Source organism: Ranitomeya imitator, chromosome 1 (assembly GCF_032444005.1).
Source record: "Ranitomeya imitator isolate aRanImi1 chromosome 1, aRanImi1.pri, whole genome shotgun sequence".
NCBI classification, from domain to species: domain Eukaryota; kingdom Metazoa; phylum Chordata; class Amphibia; order Anura; family Dendrobatidae; genus Ranitomeya; species Ranitomeya imitator.
This window is the reverse complement of record NC_091282.1, coordinates 1,010,849,368-1,010,869,784: the sequence shown is the minus strand read 5'-3', so window position 1 is coordinate 1,010,869,784 and position 20,417 is coordinate 1,010,849,368. Positions and strand designations below refer to the sequence as shown.

At 40.6% G+C, this 20,417-nt stretch overlaps 1 protein-coding gene across 1 annotated transcript in view; it reads left to right on the top strand.

The window, feature by feature from the left end:
• The window catches only part of SLC7A11 (solute carrier family 7 member 11), a 478,205-nt gene that overhangs the window by 223,711 nt on the left and 234,077 nt on the right, over positions 1–20,417 (top strand). The window lies entirely within an intron of this gene.

The following is a 20,417-nucleotide window of genomic DNA, read 5'->3' as shown; positions in this document are numbered from 1 at the left end:
GGCCCACTGAGTGAGAGATGACGCACACAGGAGTCAAGAGTGGCACACAAGCCCAGAGGCCAATATTTATCTCCCACTGATTGATGTAGTGATTTTTTCAGGTAGATTTTGGAACCAAAATCAAGCTAAAAAAATAATAGGCTTTCTATGGCCCACAATTGGAGAGAGAGAGAGAGATGGCACACCCAGGAGTCAAGACTGGCACACAAGCAGAAAGGGCAATATTAATCTCCCACTGATTTGTTTTTTTGTTTTTTTTCAGGGAGACTTTAGGAAAAAAAAATAATAGAATAAAATGATTTTTTCAGGAAGAATTTAGAAACCAAATAAAATAAAAAGATTTTTTCAGGGAGAATTTAGAAAACAAATAAAACAAAAAAAGGCTTTCTATGGCCCACTGAGTGAGAGATGACGCACACAGGAGTCAGGAGTGGCACACAAGCCCAGAGGCCAATATTTATCTCCCACTGATTGATGTAGTGATTTTTTCAGGTAGATTTTGGAACCAAAATCAAGCTAAAAAAATAATAGGCTTTCTATGGCCCACAATTGGAGAGAGAGAGAGAGATGGCACACCCAGGAGTCAAGACTGGCACACAAGCAGAAACAGCAATATTAATCTCCCACTGATTTGTTTTTTTTTGTTTTTTTCAGGGAGACTTTAGGAAAAAAAAATAATAGAATAAAATGATTTTTTCAGGAAGAATTTAGAAACCAAATGAAATAAAAAGATTTTTTCAGGGAGAATTTAGAAAACAAATAAAACAAAAAAAGGCTTTCTATGGCCCACTGAGTGAGAGATGACGCACACAGGAGTCAGGAGTGGCACACAAGCCCAGAGGCCAATATTTATCTCCCACTGATTGGTGTAGTGATTTTTTCAGGTAGATTTTGGAACCCAAATCAAGCTAAAAAAATAATAGGCTTTCTATGGCCCACAATTGGAGAGAGAGAGAGAGATGGCACACCCAGGAGTCAAGACTGGCACACAAGCAGAAAGGGCAATATTAATCTCCCACTGATTTGTTTTTTTGTTTTTTTTCAGGGAGACTTTAGGAAAAAAAAATAATAGAATAAAATGATTTTTTCAGGAAGAATTTAGAAACCAAATAAAATAAAATGTTTTTTTCAGGGAGAATTTAGAAAACACATAAAACAAAAAAAGGCTTTCTATGGCCCACTGAGTGAGAGATGACGCACACAGGAGTCAGGAGTGGCACACAAGCCCAGAGGCCAATATTTATCTCCCACTGATTGATGTAGTGATTTTTTCAGGTAGATTTTGGAACCCAAATCAAGCTAAAAAAAATAATAGGCTTTCTATGGCCCACAATTGGAGAGAGAGAGAGAGATGGCACACCCAGGAGTCAAGACTGGCACACAAGCAGAAAGGGCAATATTAATCTCCCACTGATTTGTTTTTTGTTTTTTTCAGGGAGACTTTAGGAAAAAAAATAATAGAATAAAATGATTTTTTCAGGAAGAATTTAGAAACCAAATAAAATAAAATGATTTTTTCAGGGAGAATTTAGAAAACAAATAAAACAAAAAAAGGCTTTCTATAGCCCACTGAGTGAGAGATGACGCACACTGGAGTCAGGAGTGGCACACAAGCCCAGAGGCCAATATTTATCTCCCACTGATTGATGTAGTGATTTTTTCAGGTAGATTTTGGAACCCAAATCAAGCTAAAAAAATAATAGGCTTTCTATGGCCCACAATTGGAGAGAGAGAGAGAGATGGCACACCCAGGAGTCAAGACTGGCACACAAGCAGAAAGGGCAATATTAATCTCCCACTGATTTGTTTTTTTTTTTTTTTTTCAGGGAGACTTTAGGAAAAAAAAATAATAGAATAATATGATTTTTTCAGGAAGAATTTAGAAACCAAATAAAATAAAATGATTTTTTCAGGGAGAATTTAGAAAACAAATAAAACAAAAAAAGGCTTTCTATGGCCCACTGAGTGAGAGATGACGCACACGGGAGTCAGGAGTGGCACACAAGCCCAGAGGCCAATATTTATCTCCCACTGATTGATGTAGTGATTTTTTCAGGTAGATTTTGGAACCCAAATCAAGCTAAAAAAATAATAGGCTTTCTATGGCCCACAATTGGAGAGAGAGAGAGAGATGGCACACCCAGGAGTCAAGACTGGCACACAAGCAGAAAGGGCAATATTAATCTCCCACTGTTTTTTTTTTTTTTTTTTTTACAGGGAGACTTTAGGAAAAAAAAATAATAGAATAATATGATTTTTTCAGGAAGAATTTAGAAACCAAATAAAATAAAATGATTTTTTCAGGGAGAATTTAGAAAACAAATAAAACAAAAAAAGGCTTTCTATGGCCCACTGAGTGAGAGATGACGCACACGGGAGTCAGGAGTGGCACACAAGCCCAGAGGCCAATATTTATCTCCCACTGATTGATGTAGTGATTTTTTCAGGTAGATTTTGAACCAAAATCAAGCTAAAAAAATAATAGGCTTTCTATGGCCCACAATTGGAGAGAGAAAGAGAGATGGCACACCCAGGAGTCAAGACTGGCACACAAGCAGAAAGGGCAATATTAATCTCCCACTGATTTGTTTTTGTTTTTTTTTCAGGGAGACTTTAGGAAAACAAAATAATAGAATAAAATGATTTTTTCAGGAAGAATTTAGAAACCAAATAAAATAAAATGATTTTTTCAGGGAGAATTTAGAAAACAAATAAAACAAAAAAAGGCTTTCTATGGCCCACTGAGTGAGAGATGACGCACACAGGAGTCAGGAGTGGCACACAAGCCCAGAGGCCAATATTTATCTCCCACTGATTGATGTAGTGATTTTTTCAGGTAGATTTTGGAACCCAAATCAAGCTAAAAAAATAATAGGCTTTCTATGGCCCACAATTGGAGAGAGAGAGAGAGATGGCACACCCAGGAGTCAAGACTGGCACACAAGCAGAAAGGGCAATATTAATCTCCCACTGATTTTTTTTTTTTTTTTTTTTCAGGGAGACTTTAGGAAAAAAAATAATAGAATAAAATGATTTTTTCAGGAAGAATTTAGAAACCAAATAAAATAAAAAGATTTTTTCAGGGAGAATTTAGAAAACAAATAAAACAAAATAAGGCTTTCTATGGCCCACTGAGTGAGAGATGACGCACACAGGAGTCAGGAGTGGCACACAAGCCCAGAGGCCAATATTTATCTCCCACTGATTGATGTAGTGATTTTTTCAGGTAGATTTTGGAACTAAAATCAAGCTAAAAACATAATAGGCTTTCTATGGCCCACAATTGGAGAGAGAGAGAGAGATGGCACACCCAGGAGTCAAGACTGGCACACAAGCAGAAAGGGCAATATTAATCTCCCACTGATTTGTTTTTTTTTTTTTTCAGGGAGACTTTAGGAAAAAAAAATAACAGAATAATATGATTTTTTCAGGAAGAATTTAGAAACCAAATAAAATAAAATGATTTTTTCAGGGAGAATTTAGAAAACAAATAAAACAAAAAAAGGCTTTCTATGGCCCACTGAGTGAGAGATGACGCACACAGGAGTCAAGAGTGGCACACAAGCCCAGAGGCCAATATTTATCTCCCACTGATTGATGTAGTTATTTTTTCAGGTAGATTTTGGAACCAAAATCAAGCTAAAAAAATAATAGGCTTTCTATGGCCCACAATTGGAGAGAGAAAGAGAGATGGCACACCCAGGAGTCAAGACTGGCACACAAGCAGAAAGGGCAATATTAATCTCCCACTGATTTGTTTTTTTTTTTTTTCAGGGAGACTTTAGGAAAAAAAAATAATAGAATAAAATGATTTTTTCAGGAAGAATTTAGAAACCAAATAAAATAAAATGATTTTTTCAGGGAGAATTTAGAAAACAAATAAAACAAAAAAAGGCTTTCTATGGCCCACTGAGTGAGAGATGACGCACACAGGAGTCAGGAGTGGCACACAAGCCCAGAGGCCAATATTTATCTCCCACTGATTGATGTAGTGATTTTTTTCAGGTAGATTTTGGAACCCAAATCAAGCTAAAAAAATAATAGGCTTTCTTTGGCCCACAATTGGAGAGAGAGAGAGAGATGGCACACCCAGGAGTCAAGACTGGCACACAAGCAGAAAGGGCAATATTAATCTCCCACTGATTTTTTTTTTTTTTTTTTTTCAGGGAGACTTTAGGAAAAAAAATAATAGAATAAAATGATTTTTTCAGGAAGAATTTAGAAACCAAATAAAAAAAAAAGATTTTTTCAGGGAGAATTTAGAAAACAAATAAAACAAAAAAAGGCTTTCTATGGCCCACTGAGTGAGAGATGACGCACACAGGAGTCAGGAGTGGCACACAAGCCCAGAGGCCAATATTTATCTCCCACTGATTGATGTAGTGATTTTTTCAGGTAGATTTTGGAACCAAAATCAAGCTAAAAAAATAATAGGCTTTCTATGGCCCACAATTGGAGAGAGAGAGAGAGATGGCACACCCAGGAGTCAAGACTGGCACACAAGCAGAAAGGGCAATATTAATCTCCCACTGATTTGTTTTTTTTTGTTTTTTTCAGGGAGACTTTAGGAAAAAAAAATAATAGAATAAAATGATTTTTTCAGGAAGAATTTAGAAACCAAATAAAATAAAAAGATTTTTTCAGGGAGAATTTAGAAAACAAATAAAACAAAAAAAGGCTTTCTATGGCCCACTGAGTGAGAGATGACGCACACAGGAGTCAGGAGTGGCACACAAGCCCAGAGGCCAATATTTATCTCCCACTGATTGATGTAGTGATTTTTTCAGGTAGATTTTGGAACCAAAATCAAGCTAAAAAAATAATAGGCTTTCTATGGCCCACAATTGGAGAGAGAAAGAGAGATGGCACACCCAGGAGTCAAGACTGGCACACAAGCAGAAAGGGCAATATTAATCTCCCACTGATTTGTTTTTTTTTTTTTTCAGGGAGACTTTAGGAAAAAAAAATAATAGAATAAAATGATTTTTTCAGGAAGAATTTAGAAACCAAATAAAATAAAATGATTTTTTCAGGGAGAATTTAGAAAACAAATAAAACAAAAAAAGGCTTTCTATGGCCCACTGAGTGAGAGATGACGCACACAGGAGTCAGGAGTGGCACACAAGCCCAGAGGCCAATATTTATCTCCCACTGATTGATGTAGTGATTTTTTCAGGTAGATTTTGGAACCCAAATCAAGCTAAAAAAATAATAGGCTTTCTTTGGCCCACAATTGGAGAGAGAGAGAGAGAGAGAGATGGCACACCCAGGAGTCAAGACTGGCACACAAGCAGAAAGGGCAATATTAATCTCCCACTGATTTTTTTTTTTTTTTTTTTTTTTCAGGGAGACTTTAGGAAAAAAAATAATAGAATAAAATGATTTTTTCAGGAAGAATTTAGAAACCAAATAAAATAAAAAGATTTTTTCAGGGAGAATTTAGAAAACAAATAAAACAAAAAAAGGCTTTCTATGGCCCACTGAGTGAGAGATGACGCACACAGGAGTCAGGAGTGGCACACAAGCCCAGAGGCCAATATTTATCTCCCACTGATTGATGTAGTGATTTTTTCAGGTAGATTTTGGAACCAAAATCAAGCTAAAAAAATAATAGGCTTTCTATGGCCCACAATTGGAGAGAGAGAGAGAGAGATGGCACACCCAGGAGTCAAGACTGGCACACAAGCAGAAAGGGCAATATTAATCTCCCACTGATTTGTTTTTTTTTGTTTTTTTCAGGGAGACTTTAGGAAAAAAAAATAATAGAATAAAATGATTTTTTCAGGAAGAATTTAGAAACCAAATAAAATAAAAAGATTTTTTCAGGGAGAATTTAGAAAACAAATAAAACAAAAAAAGGCTTTCTATGGCCCACTGAGTGAGAGATGACGCACACAGGAGTCAGGAGTGGCACACAAGCCCAGAGGCCAATATTTATCTCCCACTGATTGATGTAGTGATTTTTTCAGGTAGATTTTGGAACCAAAATCAAGCTAAAAAAATAATAGGCTTTCTATGGCCCACAATTGGAGAGAGAGAGAGAGATGGCACACCCAGGAGTCAAGACTGGCACACAAGCAGAAAGGGCAATTTTAATCTCCCACTGATTTGATGTTTTTTTTTTTCAGGGAGACTTTAGGAAAGAAACTAATAGAATAAAATGATTTATTCAGGAAGAATTTAGAAACCAAATAAAATAAAATGATTTTTTCAGGGAGAATTTAGAAAACAAATAAAACAAAAAAAGGCTTTCTATGGCCCACTGAGTGAGAGATGACGCACACAGGAGTCAGGAGTGGCACACAAGCCCAGAGGCCAATATTTATCTCCCACTGATTGGTGTAGTGATTTTTTCAGGTAGATTTTGGAACCCAAATCAAGCTAAAAACATAATAGGCTTTCTATGGCCCACAATTGGAGAGAGAGAGAGATGGCACACCCAGGAGTCAAGACTGGCACACAAGCAGAAAGGGCAATATTAATCTCCCACTGATTTGTTTTTTTTTGTTTTTTTCAGGGAGACTTTAGGAAAAAAAAATAATAGAATAAAATGATTTTTTCAGGAAGAATTTAGAAACCAAATGAAATAAAAAGATTTTTTCAGGGAGAATTTAGAAAACAAATAAAACAAAAAAAGGCTTTCTATGGCCCACTGAGTGAGAGATGACGCACACAGGAGTCAGGAGTGGCACACAAGCCCAGAGGCCAATATTTATCTCCCACTGATTGGTGTAGTGATTTTTTCAGGTAGATTTTGGAACCCAAATCAAGCTAAAAAAATAATAGGCTTTCTATGGCCCACAATTGGAGAGAGAGAGAGAGATGGCACACCCAGGAGTCAAGACTGGCACACAAGCAGAAAGGGCAATATTAATCTCCCACTGATTTGTTTTTTTTTTTTTTTTTCAGGGAGACTTTAGGAAAAAAAAATAATAGAATAAAATGATTTTTTCAGGAAGAATTTAGAAACCAAATAAAATAAAATGTTTTTTTCAGGGAGAATTTAGAAAACACATAAAACAAAAAAAGGCTTTCTATGGCCCACTGAGTGAGAGATGACGCACACAGGAGTCAGGAGTGGCACACAAGCCCAGAGGCCAATATTTATCTCCCACTGATTGATGTAGTGATTTTTTCAGGTAGATTTTGGAACCCAAATCAAGCTAAAAAAAATAATAGGCTTTCTATGGCCCACAATTGGAGAGAGAGAGAGAGATGGCACACCCAGGAGTCAAGACTGGCACACAAGCAGAAAGGGCAATATTAATCTCCCACTGATTTGTTTTTTTTTGTTTTTCAGGGAGACTTTAGGAAAAAAAATAATAGAATAAAATGATTTTTTCAGGAAGAATTTAGAAACCAAATAAAATAAAATGATTTTTTCAGGGAGAATTTAGAAAACAAATAAAACAAAAAAAGGCTTTCTATGGCCCACTGAGTGAGAGATGACGCACACAGGAGTCAGGAGTGGCACACAAGCCCAGAGGCCAATATTTATCTCCCACTGATTGATGTAGTGATTTTTTCAGGTAGATTTTGGAACCAAAATCAAGCTAAAAAAATAATAGGCTTTCTATGGCCCACAATTGGAGAGAGAGAGAGATGGCACACCCAGGAGTCAAGACTGGCACACAAGCAGAAAGGGCAATATTAATCTCCCACTGATTTGTTTTTTTTTTTTTTTTTTCAGGGAGACTTTAGGAAAAAAAAATAATAGAATAATATGATTTTTTCAGGAAGAATTTAGAAACCAAATAAAATAAAATGATTTTTTCAGGGAGAATTTAGAAAACAAATAAAACAAAAAAAGGCTTTCTATGGCCCACTGAGTGAGAGATGACGCACACGGGAGTCAGGAGTGGCACACAAGCCCAGAGGCCAATATTTATCTCCCACTGATTGATGTAGTGATTTTTTCAGGTAGATTTTGGAACCAAAATCAAGCTAAAAAAATAATAGGCTTTCTATGGCCCACAATTGGAGAGAGAGAGAGAGAGATGGCACACCCAGGAGTCAAGACTGGCACACAAGCAGAAAGGGCAATATTAATCTCCCACTGATTTGTTTTTTTTTGTTTTTTTCAGGGAGACTTTAGGAAAAAAAAATAATAGAATAAAATGATTTTTTCAGGAAGAATTTAGAAACCAAATAAAATAAAAAGATTTTTTCAGGGAGAATTTAGAAAACAAATAAAACAAAAAAAGGCTTTCTATGGCCCACTGAGTGAGAGATGACGCACACAGGAGTCAGGAGTGGCACACAAGCCCAGAGGCCAATATTTATCTCCCACTGATTGATGTAGTGATTTTTTCAGGTAGATTTTGGAACCAAAATCAAGCTAAAAAAATAATAGGCTTTCTATGGCCCACAATTGGAGAGAGAGAGAGAGATGGCACACCCAGGAGTCAAGACTGGCACACAAGCAGAAAGGGCAATTTTAATCTCCCACTGATTTGATGTTTTTTTTTTTCAGGGAGACTTTAGGAAAAAAACTAATAGAATAAAATGATTTATTCAGGAAGAATTTAGAAACCAAATAAAATAAAATGATTTTTTCAGGGAGAATTTAGAAAACAAATAAAACAAAAAAAGGCTTTCTATGGCCCACTGAGTGAGAGATGACGCACACAGGAGTCAGGAGTGGCACACAAGCCCAGAGGCCAATATTTATCTCCCACTGATTGGTGTAGTGATTTTTTCAGGTAGATTTTGGAACCCAAATCAAGCTAAAAACATAATAGGCTTTCTATGGCCCACAATTGGAGAGAGAGAGAGAGATGGCACACCCAGGAGTCAAGACTGGCACACAAGCAGAAAGGGCAATATTAATCTCCCACTGATTTGTTTTTTTGTTTTTTTTCAGGGAGACTTTAGGAAAAAAAAATAATAGAATAAAATGATTTTTTCAGGAAGAATTTAGAAACCAAATAAAATAAAAAGATTTTTTCAGGGAGAATTTAGAAAACAAATAAAACAAAAAAAGGCTTTCTATGGCCCACTGAGTGAGAGATGACGCACACAGGAGTCAGGAGTGGCACACAAGCCCAGAGGCCAATATTTATCTCCCACTGATTGATGTAGTGATTTTTTCAGGTAGATTTTGGAACCAAAATCAAGCTAAAAAAATAATAGGCTTTCTATGGCCCACAATTGGAGAGAGAGAGAGAGATGGCACACCCAGGAGTCAAGACTGGCACACAAGCAGAAAGGGCAATATTAATCTCCCACTGATTTGTTTTTTTTTGTTTTTTTCAGGGAGACTTTAGGAAAAAAAAATAATAGAATAAAATGATTTTTTCAGGAAGAATTTAGAAACCAAATGAAATAAAAAGATTTTTTCAGGGAGAATTTAGAAAACAAATAAAACAAAAAAAGGCTTTCTATGGCCCACTGAGTGAGAGATGACGCACACAGGAGTCAGGAGTGGCACACAAGCCCAGAGGCCAATATTTATCTCCCACTGATTGGTGTAGTGATTTTTTCAGGTAGATTTTGGAACCCAAATCAAGCTAAAAAAATAATAGGCTTTCTATGGCCCACAATTGGAGAGAGAGAGAGAGATGGCACACCCAGGAGTCAAGACTGGCACACAAGCAGAAAGGGCAATATTAATCTCCCACTGATTTGTTTTTTTTTTTTTTTTCAGGGAGACTTTAGGAAAAAAAAATAATAGAATAAAATGATTTTTTCAGGAAGAATTTAGAAACCAAATAAAATAAAATGTTTTTTTCAGGGAGAATTTAGAAAACACATAAAACAAAAAAAAGCTTTCTATGGCCCACTGAGTGAGAGATGACGCACACAGGAGTCAGGAGTGGCACACAAGCCCAGAGGCCAATATTTATCTCCCACTGATTGATGTAGTGATTTTTTCAGGTAGATTTTGGAACCCAAATCAAGCTAAAAAAAATAATAGGCTTTCTATGGCCCACAATTGGAGAGAGAGAGAGAGATGGCACACCCAGGAGTCAAGACTGGCACACAAGCAGAAAGGGCAATATTAATCTCCCACTGATTTGTTTTTTTTTGTTTTTCAGGGAGACTTTAGGAAAAAAAATAATAGAATAAAATGATTTTTTCAGGAAGAATTTAGAAACCAAATAAAATAAAATGATTTTTTCAGGGAGAATTTAGAAAACAAATAAAACAAAAAAAGGCTTTCTATGGCCCACTGAGTGAGAGATGACGCACACGGGAGTCAGGAGTGGCACACAAGCCCAGAGGCCAATATTTATCTCCCACTGATTGATGTAGTGATTTTTTCAGGTAGATTTTGGAACCCAAATCAAGCTAAAAAAATAATAGGCTTTCTATGGCCCACAATTGGAGAGAGAGAGAGAGATGGCACACCCAGGAGTCAAGACTGGCACACAAGCAGAAAGGGCAATATTAATCTCCCACTGATTTGTTTTTTTTTTTTTTTTTTCTTCAGGGAGACTTTAGGAAAAAAAAATAATAGAATAATATGATTTTTTCAGGAAGAATTTAGAAACCAAATAAAATAAAATGATTTTTTCAGGGAGAATTTAGAAAACAAATAAAACAAAAAAAGGCTTTCTATGGCCCACTGAGTGAGAGATGACGCACACGGGAGTCAGGCGTGGCACACAAGCCCAGAGGCCAATATTTATCTCCCACTGATTGATGTAGTGATTTTTTCAGGTAGATTTTGGAACCAAAATCAAGCTAAAAAAATAATAGGCTTTCTATGGCCCACAATTGGAGAGAGAGAGAGAGAGATGGCACACCCAGGAGTCAAGACTGGCACACAAGCAGAAAGGGCAATATTAATCTCCCACTGATTTGTTTTTTTTTGTTTTTTTCAGGGAGACTTTAGGAAAAAAAAATAATAGAATAAAATGATTTTTTCAGGAAGAATTTAGAAACCAAATAAAATAAAAAGATTTTTTCAGGGAGAATTTAGAAAACAAATAAAACAAAAAAAGGCTTTCTATGGCCCACTGAGTGAGAGATGACGCACACAGGAGTCAGGAGTGGCACACAAGCCCAGAGGCCAATATTTATCTCCCACTGATTGATGTAGTGATTTTTTCAGGTAGATTTTGGAACCAAAATCAAGCTAAAAAAATAATAGGCTTTCTATGGCCCACAATTGGAGAGAGAGAGAGAGAGATGGCACACCCAGGAGTCAAGACTGGCACACAAGCAGAAAGGGCAATTTTAATCTCCCACTGATTTGATGTTTTTTTTTTTCAGGGAGACTTTAGGAAAAAAACTAATAGAATAAAATGATTTATTCAGGAAGAATTTAGAAACCAAATAAAATAAAATGATTTTTTCAGGGAGAATTTAGAAAACAAATAAAACAAAAAAAGGCTTTCTATGGCCCACTGAGTGAGAGATGACGCACACAGGAGTCAGGAGTGGCACACAAGCCCAGAGGCCAATATTTATCTCCCACTGATTGGTGTAGTGATTTTTTCAGGTAGATTTTGGAACCCAAATCAAGCTAAAAACATAATAGGCTTTCTATGGCCCACAATTGGAGAGAGAGAGAGAGATGGCACACCCAGGAGTCAAGACTGGCACACAAGCAGAAAGGGCAATATTAATCTCCCACTGATTTGTTTTTTTGTTTTTTTTCAGGGAGACTTTAGGAAAAAAAAATAATAGAATAAAATGATTTTTTCAGGAAGAATTTAGAAACCAAATAAAATAAAAAGATTTTTTCAGGGAGAATTTAGAAAACAAATAAAACAAAAAAAGGCTTTCTATGGCCCACTGAGTGAGAGATGACGCACACAGGAGTCAGGAGTGGCACACAAGCCCAGAGGCCAATATTTATCTCCCACTGATTGATGTAGTGATTTTTTCAGGTAGATTTTGGAACCAAAATCAAGCTAAAAAAATAATAGGATTTCTATGGCCCACAATTGGAGAGAGAGAGAGAGATGGCACACCCAGGAGTCAAGACTGGCACACAAGCAGAAAGGGCAATATTAATCTCCCACTGATTTGTTTTTTTTTGTTTTTTTCAGGGAGACTTTAGGAAAAAAAAATAATAGAATAAAATGATTTTTTCAGGAAGAATTTAGAAACCAAATGAAATAAAAAGATTTTTTCAGGGAGAATTTAGAAAACAAATAAAACAAAAAAAGGCTTTCTATGGCCCACTGAGTGAGAGATGACGCACACAGGAGTCAGGAGTGGCACACAAGCCCAGAGGCCAATATTTATCTCCCACTGATTGATGTAGTGATTTTTTCAGGTAGATTTTGGAACCAAAATCAAGCTAAAAAAATAATAGGATTTCTATGGCCCACAATTGGAGAGAGAGAGAGAGATGGCACACCCAGGAGTCAAGACTGGCACACAAGCAGAAAGGGCAATATTAATCTCCCACTGATTTGTTTTTTTTTGTTTTTTTCAGGGAGACTTTAGGAAAAAAAAATAATAGAATAAAATGATTTTTTCAGGAAGAATTTAGAAACCAAATGAAATAAAAAGATTTTTTCAGGGAGAATTTAGAAAACAAATAAAACAAAAAAAGGCTTTCTATGGCCCACTGAGTGAGAGATGACGCACACAGGAGTCAGGAGTGGCACACAAGCCCAGAGGCCAATATTTATCTCCCACTGATTGGTGTAGTGATTTTTTCAGGTAGATTTTGGAACCCAAATCAAGCTAAAAAAATAATAGGCTTTCTACGGCCCACAATTGGAGAGAGAGAGAGAGATGGCACACCCAGGAGTCAAGACTGGCACACAAGCAGAAAGGGCAATATTAATCTCCCACTGATTTGTTTTTTTTTTTTTTTCAGGGAGACTTTAGGAAAAAAAAATAATAGAATAAAATGATTTTTTCAGGAAGAATTTAGAAACCAAATAAAATAAAATGTTTTTTTCAGGGAGAATTTAGAAAACACATAAAACAAAAAAAGGCTTTCTATGGCCCACTGAGTGAGAGATGACGCACACAGGAGTCAGGAGTGGCACACAAGCCCAGAGGCCAATATTTATCTCCCACTGATTGATGTAGTGATTTTTTCAGGTAGATTTTGGAACCCAAATCAAGCTAAAAAAAATAATAGGCTTTCTATGGCCCACAATTGGAGAGAGAGAGAGAGATGGCACACCCAGGAGTCAAGACTGGCACACAAGCAGAAAGGGCAATATTAATCTCCCACTGATTTGTTTTTTTTTGTTTTTCAGGGAGACTTTAGGAAAAAAAATAATAGAATAAAATGATTTTTTCAGGAAGAATTTAGAAACCAAATAAAATAAAATGATTTTTTCAGGGAGAATTTAGAAAACAAATAAAACAAAAAAAGGCTTTCTATGGCCCACTGAGTGAGAGATGACGCACACAGGAGTCAGGAGTGGCACACAAGCCCAGAGGCCAATATTTATCTCCCACTGATTGATGTAGTGATTTTTTCAGGTAGATTTTGGAACCCAAATCAAGCTAAAAAAATAATAGGCTTTCTATGGCCCACAATTGGAGAGAGAGAGAGAGATGGCACACCCAGGAGTCAAGACTGGCACACAAGCAGAAAGGGCAATATTAATCTCCCACTGATTTGTTTTTTTTTTTTTTTTTTCAGGGAGACTTTAGGAAAAAAAAATAATAGAATAATATGATTTTTTCAGGAAGAATTTAGAAACCAAATAAAATAAAATGATTTTTTCAGGGAGAATTTAGAAAACAAATAAAACAAAAAAAGGCTTTCTATGGCCCACTGAGTGAGAGATGACGCACATGGGAGTCAGGAGTGGCACACAAGCCCAGAGGCCAATATTTATCTCCCACTGATTGATGTAGTGATTTTTTCAGGTAGATTTTGGAACCCAAATCAAGCTAAAAAAATAATAGGCTTTCTATGGCCCACAATTGGAGAGAGAGAGAGAGATGGCACACCCAGGAGTCAAGACTGGCACACAAGCAGAAAGGGCAATATTAATCTCCCACTGATTTGTTTTTGTTTTTTTTTTCAGGGAGACTTTAGGAAAAAAAAATAATAGAATAATATGATTTTTTCAGGAAGAATTTAGAAACCAAATAAAATAAAATGATTTTTTCAGGGAGAATTTAGAAAACAAATAAAACAAAAAAAGGCTTTCTATGGCCCACATAGTGAGAGATGACGCACACGGGAGTCAGGAGTGGCACACAAGCCCAGAGGCCAATATTTATCTCCCACTGATTGATGTAGTGATTTTTTCAGGTAGATTTTGGAACCAAAATCAAGCTAAAAAAATAATAGGCTTTCTATGGCCCACAATTGGAGAGAGAGAGAGAGATGGCACACCCAGGAGTCAAGACTGGCACACAAGCAGAAAGGGCAATAGTAATCTCCCACTGATTTGTTTTTTTTTTTTTTTCAGGGAGACTTTAGGAAAAAAAAATAATAGAATAATATGATTTTTTCAGGAAGAATTTAGAAACCAAATAAAATAAAATGATTTTTTCAGGGAGAATTTAGAAAACAAATAAAACAAAAAAAGGCTTTCTATGGCCCACTGAGTGAGAGATGACGCACACAGGAGTCAAGAGTGGCACACAAGCCCAGAGGCCAATATTTATCTCCCACTGATTGATGTAGTGATTTTTTCAGGTAGATTTTGAACCAAAATCAAGCTAAAAAAATAATAGGCTTTCTATGGCCCACAATTGGAGAGAGAAAGAGAGATGGCACACCCAGGAGTCAAGACTGGCACACAAGCAGAAAGGGCAATATTAATCTCCCACTGATTTGTGTTTTTTTTTTTTTCAGGGAGACTTTAGGAAAAAAAAATAATAGAATAAAATGATTTTTTCAGGAAGAATTTAGAAACCAAATAAAATAAAATGATTTTTTCAGGGAGAATTTAGAAAACAAATAAAACAAAAAAAGGCTTTCTATGGCCCACTGAGTGAGAGATGACGCACACAGGAGTCAGGAGTGGCACACAAGCCCAGAGGCCAATATTTATCTCCCACTGATTGATGTAGTGATTTTTTCAGGTAGATTTTGGAACCCAAATCAAGCTAAAAAAATAATAGGCTTTCTATGGCCCACAATTGGAGAGAGAGAGAGAGATGGCACACCCAGGAGTCAAGACTGGCACACAAGCAGAAGGCAATATTAATCTCCCACTGATTTTTTTTTTTTTTTTTTTTCAGGGAGACTTTAGGAAAAAAAATAATAGAATAAAATGATTTTTTTAGGAAGAATTTAGAAACCAAATAAAATAAAAAGATTTTTTCAGGGAGAATTTAGAAAACAAATAAAACAAAAAAAGGCTTTCTATGGCCCACTGAGTGAGAGATGACGCACACAGGAGTCAGGAGTGGCACACAAGCCCAGAGGCCAATATTTATTGTTAGGGGTCGAGTTCCCGCTTCTGCACAGGGGGAATCTCGAGCCACTTCCGCTGCGGTCTCCCATTCTTGTCCAGCCGCAGTGGAGCCTGCTCAGCAAGGACGTCGGTCCCAGCGTCTTGCTCATTCTCACTCTGTTCTGAGAGTTAGTGCTGCTTCTCCAGTCTCTGCCTTTAAAGTCAGTGCTGGTCAGCAGCGAGCGGACTTCTCTGGGACTAAGTCCTTGTCTGCATGTACTGAGCATGCCCAGCGTAAGGTCTCCCGTTGGAGATCGAGGGTCATGTGCTCAGTCTCTGCAGCACATTCCATTGGTCCTCTTGGCAGGTCCTAGAAGGGCAAAAGTGCTGTGGCCACTTCCTGTGCTGCTGTTATATTAACTGCGCATGACCGCACGGCCATGCGCTAGTATTTTCTTACAATTGCTTATGTGTGTATGTTGTGAGTGCAAGTCGTCCTTGGAAACCCCTACCCTATTGAATGTCTGTTCGCGGAAGGTGTATGGCTGCTACCTAGCGCCCGACTTAGCCTACAGCACTAACACACATCACAGCGTCCTGTAGCTGTGCCTGCCAGTACGGCGCCGTGCGCCTGCCTTGCGCTTTCCATACCCGAGTCTGGGTGGTTAGTGGCGTCCGTTAGTGCGGCATCGCTCGCACTCTTGTGCACATAGATTGCTTAAGGTTCTCTACACACCCAGTTGCGGTGTTACGCCAGCAAGGGTCTAATCGGGCTCCAATCCCTTCTGGGGTTAAGTCCGCTGACCACTTGCTCGCGCACTAGTGCGGTACTGCGGTCCTGTGAATTAACAGGATCGCTTTCTTCACGCTGGGTGAGGTTTAACCCACGCGTGTATACCGCCATATTGTCTGCTAATTGCTAGCAGCAGGTTCTCACCTGCACGGTGGACCCCGGACTGCGAACGCACCTTTATCATCTGTCTTGGTGCGTTCCGCCAGTCCTAACATAATACTAGCGCCAGGGTCTGGCTAGTAAAATGGCGGACGATCAGCATTTACAGCGGTACATCCAGCAGCTGGAGGGAAGGTTGGCGGCTCTTGAGCGTTCAACCTCAGCTGTGGATGTTACTGCTGTCGCTGTTCAGGCTGCAAGTGTGGCTGCAGCTACCTTGTCCACTGCCGCTCCTGTACCGATGCTATCTCGCCTCCCGCTACCAGAGAAATTTTCTGGTGACAGTAAGTCCTGTAGGGGTTTCGTGAGTCAGTGCTCAATACATCTCGAGCTTCTGGCCTCTCGTTTCCCTACAGAGCGGGCTAAGGTGGGCTTTATAATTTCCTTATTGTCGGACAGGGCGTTGCAGTGGGCTACGCCGCTGTGGGAGCGTGGCGATCATGTGGTGCAGAGTGCTCCGTTATTCCTGAGCACTCTGAAACAGGTCTTTCTAGGACCTCGTGTCACCCATGATACGGCGCTCCAACTGTTGGCACTGACTCAGGGCTCGTCCTTGGTCAGCCTTTTTGCCGTCCATTTCCGCACTCTGGCATCTGAGCTGGAGTGGACGGATAAAGCCCTTATCCCTATATTTTGTAGGGGGCTGGCTGACCACGTTAAGGACGCTCTGGCCACTAGGGAGATTCCCGCCACACTGGAGGAGTTAATAGCAGTATCTACTCGCATTGACCTCCGTTTTCACGAGCGGAGGTTAGAGCGAGCCCAGTGTAGGCAGAGGTTTTGGCTGGCTCCCACCTTCGCCAAACCTTTGGAATCTCCAGTTCAGGCTCCTGAGTTCCAGGAACCTAAGGTGGTGTCACGAGCGGGATCTAAGTCCCAGACTGCTCGTGCACCCCAGGGTTGCCAGGTTTGCCAACAGTCAGGACATCTTGCCACCAGATGTCATCAGCGGTCGAGGAAACGTCAGCGTCTAGTGGTAGTAGGTGGAGGTGCACTAGACACTGCGACGTTTGCCTCCAAATTGTCCTTTAAGGGGACAATTACCTTTGGCTCATCCTCCCACTCGGTAGACCTCTGCGTGGATTCTGGGGCGGAGGGCAATTTTATGTCTTCTGCCTTCGCCCAACGTCACGCAATACCCCTGGTTATGCTATCCCAACCAGTAACGGTACGAGTGGTGAATGGGTCGACACTCCCCGCACAGATAACACATCAGACCATCCCTATTACTCTGTCCCTGTCGCCATCCCATCAGGAGATTATTTCTCTGCTCGTCATTCCTGAGGGTATTGATGAGGTCCTGTTGGGGATACCTTGGCTACGGTACCACTCTCCTCACATCGAGTGGTCCTCAGGCAGAATTCTGGGATGGGGTGAATCATGTGGGGGTAGGTGTCACCGAGAGTGCGTTCAGGTTGCTACTACTGAGGTACCCGCAGATCTATCCTCTCTCCCCAAGCAATATTGGTCTTATGCAGATGTATTCTCCAAGAAGGCGGCGGAGACCCTTCCGCCCCATCGCCCCTATGACTGTCCTATCGATCTCTTGCCTGGTGCTGAGCCTCCCCGGGGTCGAGTCTATCCATTATCTCTCCCGGAAACGGAGGCAATGTCTCAGTACATACAAGAGAATCTGGCAAGAGGGTTCATTAGGAAGTCAGTGTCACCTGCTGGGGCAGGGTTCTTCTTCGTGCAGAAGAAGAATGGAGAACTACGTCCATGCATAGACTACAGGGGTCTTAATGCTATCACAGTGAAGAACAAGTACCCTTTGCCGTTGATTTCTGAGCTTTTCGATAGGCTTCGGGGAGCTAGAGTGTTTACGAAACTAGATCTGCGGGGTGCTTACAATCTGATTCGCATCCGTGAGGGGGACGAGTGGAAAACGGCATTTAACACCAGAGATGGGCACTATGAGTATCTGGTGATGCCCTTCGGGCTCTGTAATGCACCTGCCGTTTTTCAAGACTTTGTCAATGACATCTTCCGGGATATGCTTTCCACCTCGGTTGTAGTCTATCTGGATGATATTCTCATCTTTTCTCCAGATATTGACTCCCACCGGAGAGATGTTGGCAGAGTCTTCGACCTCCTACGGGCAAACTCTCTTTACGCAGAGTTGGAGAAGTGTGTGTTTGAGCAGGAGTCCTTACCTTTCCTGGGCTATATCATCTCCGCCCAGGGATTGGCTATGGATCCTGCCAAACTACAGGCTGTGATGGACTGGCAAGAGCCCCATTCTCTTAAAGCGGTGCAGCGCTTTATGGGGTTCATAAACTATTACCGCCAGTTCATTCCCCACTTCTCAACTCTGGTGGCTCCCTTGGTAGCCCTCACCAAGAAGGGAGCGAATCCCAAATTGTGGTCGGAAGAGGTCTCCAAGTCCTTCACTTCTATTAAGTCCCACTTTGCTAGCGCTCCCATCTTACATAGTCCCGATGTGGATAAGCCATTCCTACTGGAGGTGGATGCCTCGTCCGTTGGTGCTGGAGCAGTCCTCTACCAAAAGGATGCTCAAGGTCGGAAGCATCCATGCTTCTTCTTCTCCAAGACCTTCACGCCAGCGGAGAGGAACTACTCCATCGGGGACAGGGAGTTGCTAGCAATGAAGTTGGCCTTTTCGGAGTGGAGACATCTTCTGGAAGGTGCGCGGTTTCCCTTCCAAGTTTACACGGACCACAAAAATTTGGTCTATTTGCAGACAGCCCAGCGGCTAAATTCTCGCCAGGCCAGATGGTCCCTGTTCTTCTCCCGGTTCCACTTTTCCCTTCATTATCTCGCCGGGGAGAAGAATATCCGTGCTGACGCTCTCTCTCGCTCCCTTATGTCAACTGAGGAGGAGGAAGAGGAGCCTCGGCTTATTGTCCCTTCCGAGAGCCTGAGAACCGTGGCGCCGGTTTCGCTAGAGTCTGTGCCTCCGGGCAAGACTTTTGTGCCCATTAATTTGCGACCGGAGGTTCTCTCTTGGGCTCATTCGTCCAGGGTGGGTGGACACTTTGGGACAAAGAGGACATCTGAGCTACTGGCGAGGACGTACTGGTGGCCGCATATGGTCCGGGATGTCAGGGATTATGTTCTGGCGTGTGTCTCCTGCGCCAAAAATAAATCTCCGCGTCAAAGGCCAGCTGGTTTGCTCTATCCCTTGCCGGTGGCAGATAGGCCCTGGGAGATGGTCGGGATGGACTTTGTTGTGGGTTTGCCCAAGTCTCGCGGCTGTACCATCATTTGGGTCATCACCGATCATTTCTCAAAAATGGTGCATTTGGTGCCGCTGCCGCGGTTACCATCTGCACGGGCCTTGGCAGCGTTGTTCATCAAACATATCTTCCGCCTACATGGTATGCCAGACAAAATTGTCAGTGACCGGGGTCCCCAGTTTGCGTCTCGGTTCTGGAGAGAGCTCTGTCGTCTTCTCAGTATTGAGTTGAATCTCTCTTCCGCTTATCATCCCGAGACGAATGGGTTGGTAGAGAGGGCCAACCAGACCTTGGTCACATACCTGCGGCATTTTGTTTCAGCCAGGCAGGATGACTGGGCATCCTTGCTATCATGGGCAGAGTTTGCACTGAACAACGCCGTTGCCGACTCCACTGGACAAACCCCATTCCTCCTCAACTATGGTCAGCATCCACGGGTACCTGTGCCTATGCCCGTGTCTTCCGCCGACTCCAGGGTGGCAGACTGGGCTGTGGAGGCACGGGATATTTGGGACCGCACTCAGGATGCCATTCGGGCCTCTAAGGAGAGAATGAGGTCCTCCGCTGATGCTCATCGGCGTCCCGCCCCGACCTTTGCTCCTGGCGACTTGGTGTGGCTCTCCGCCCGTAACATCAGGCTGCGAGTTGAGTCCACTAAATTTGCTCCTCGCTACTTGGGTCCATTCAAGGTCCTCGAACAGGTTAATCCTGTGGTCTATCGTTTGGCCCTTCCGCCACGCCTGGGTATCACCGACACCTTTCATGTGTCCCTCTTGAAACCCGTGTATATGTCCCGCTTTTCCGAGTCATCTGCTGGGACATCGGGTTCGTCTACGGACGATTATGAGGTGAACGCTATTTTGGGGTGCAAGGTGATGCGTGGTAAAAAATTTTATTTGGTGGACTGGAAGGGTTATGGTCCCGAGGACAGGTCCTGGGAGCCTGTTGAGCACATTCGGGCTCCGCAGCTCATTGCTGCCTTCGAACGTA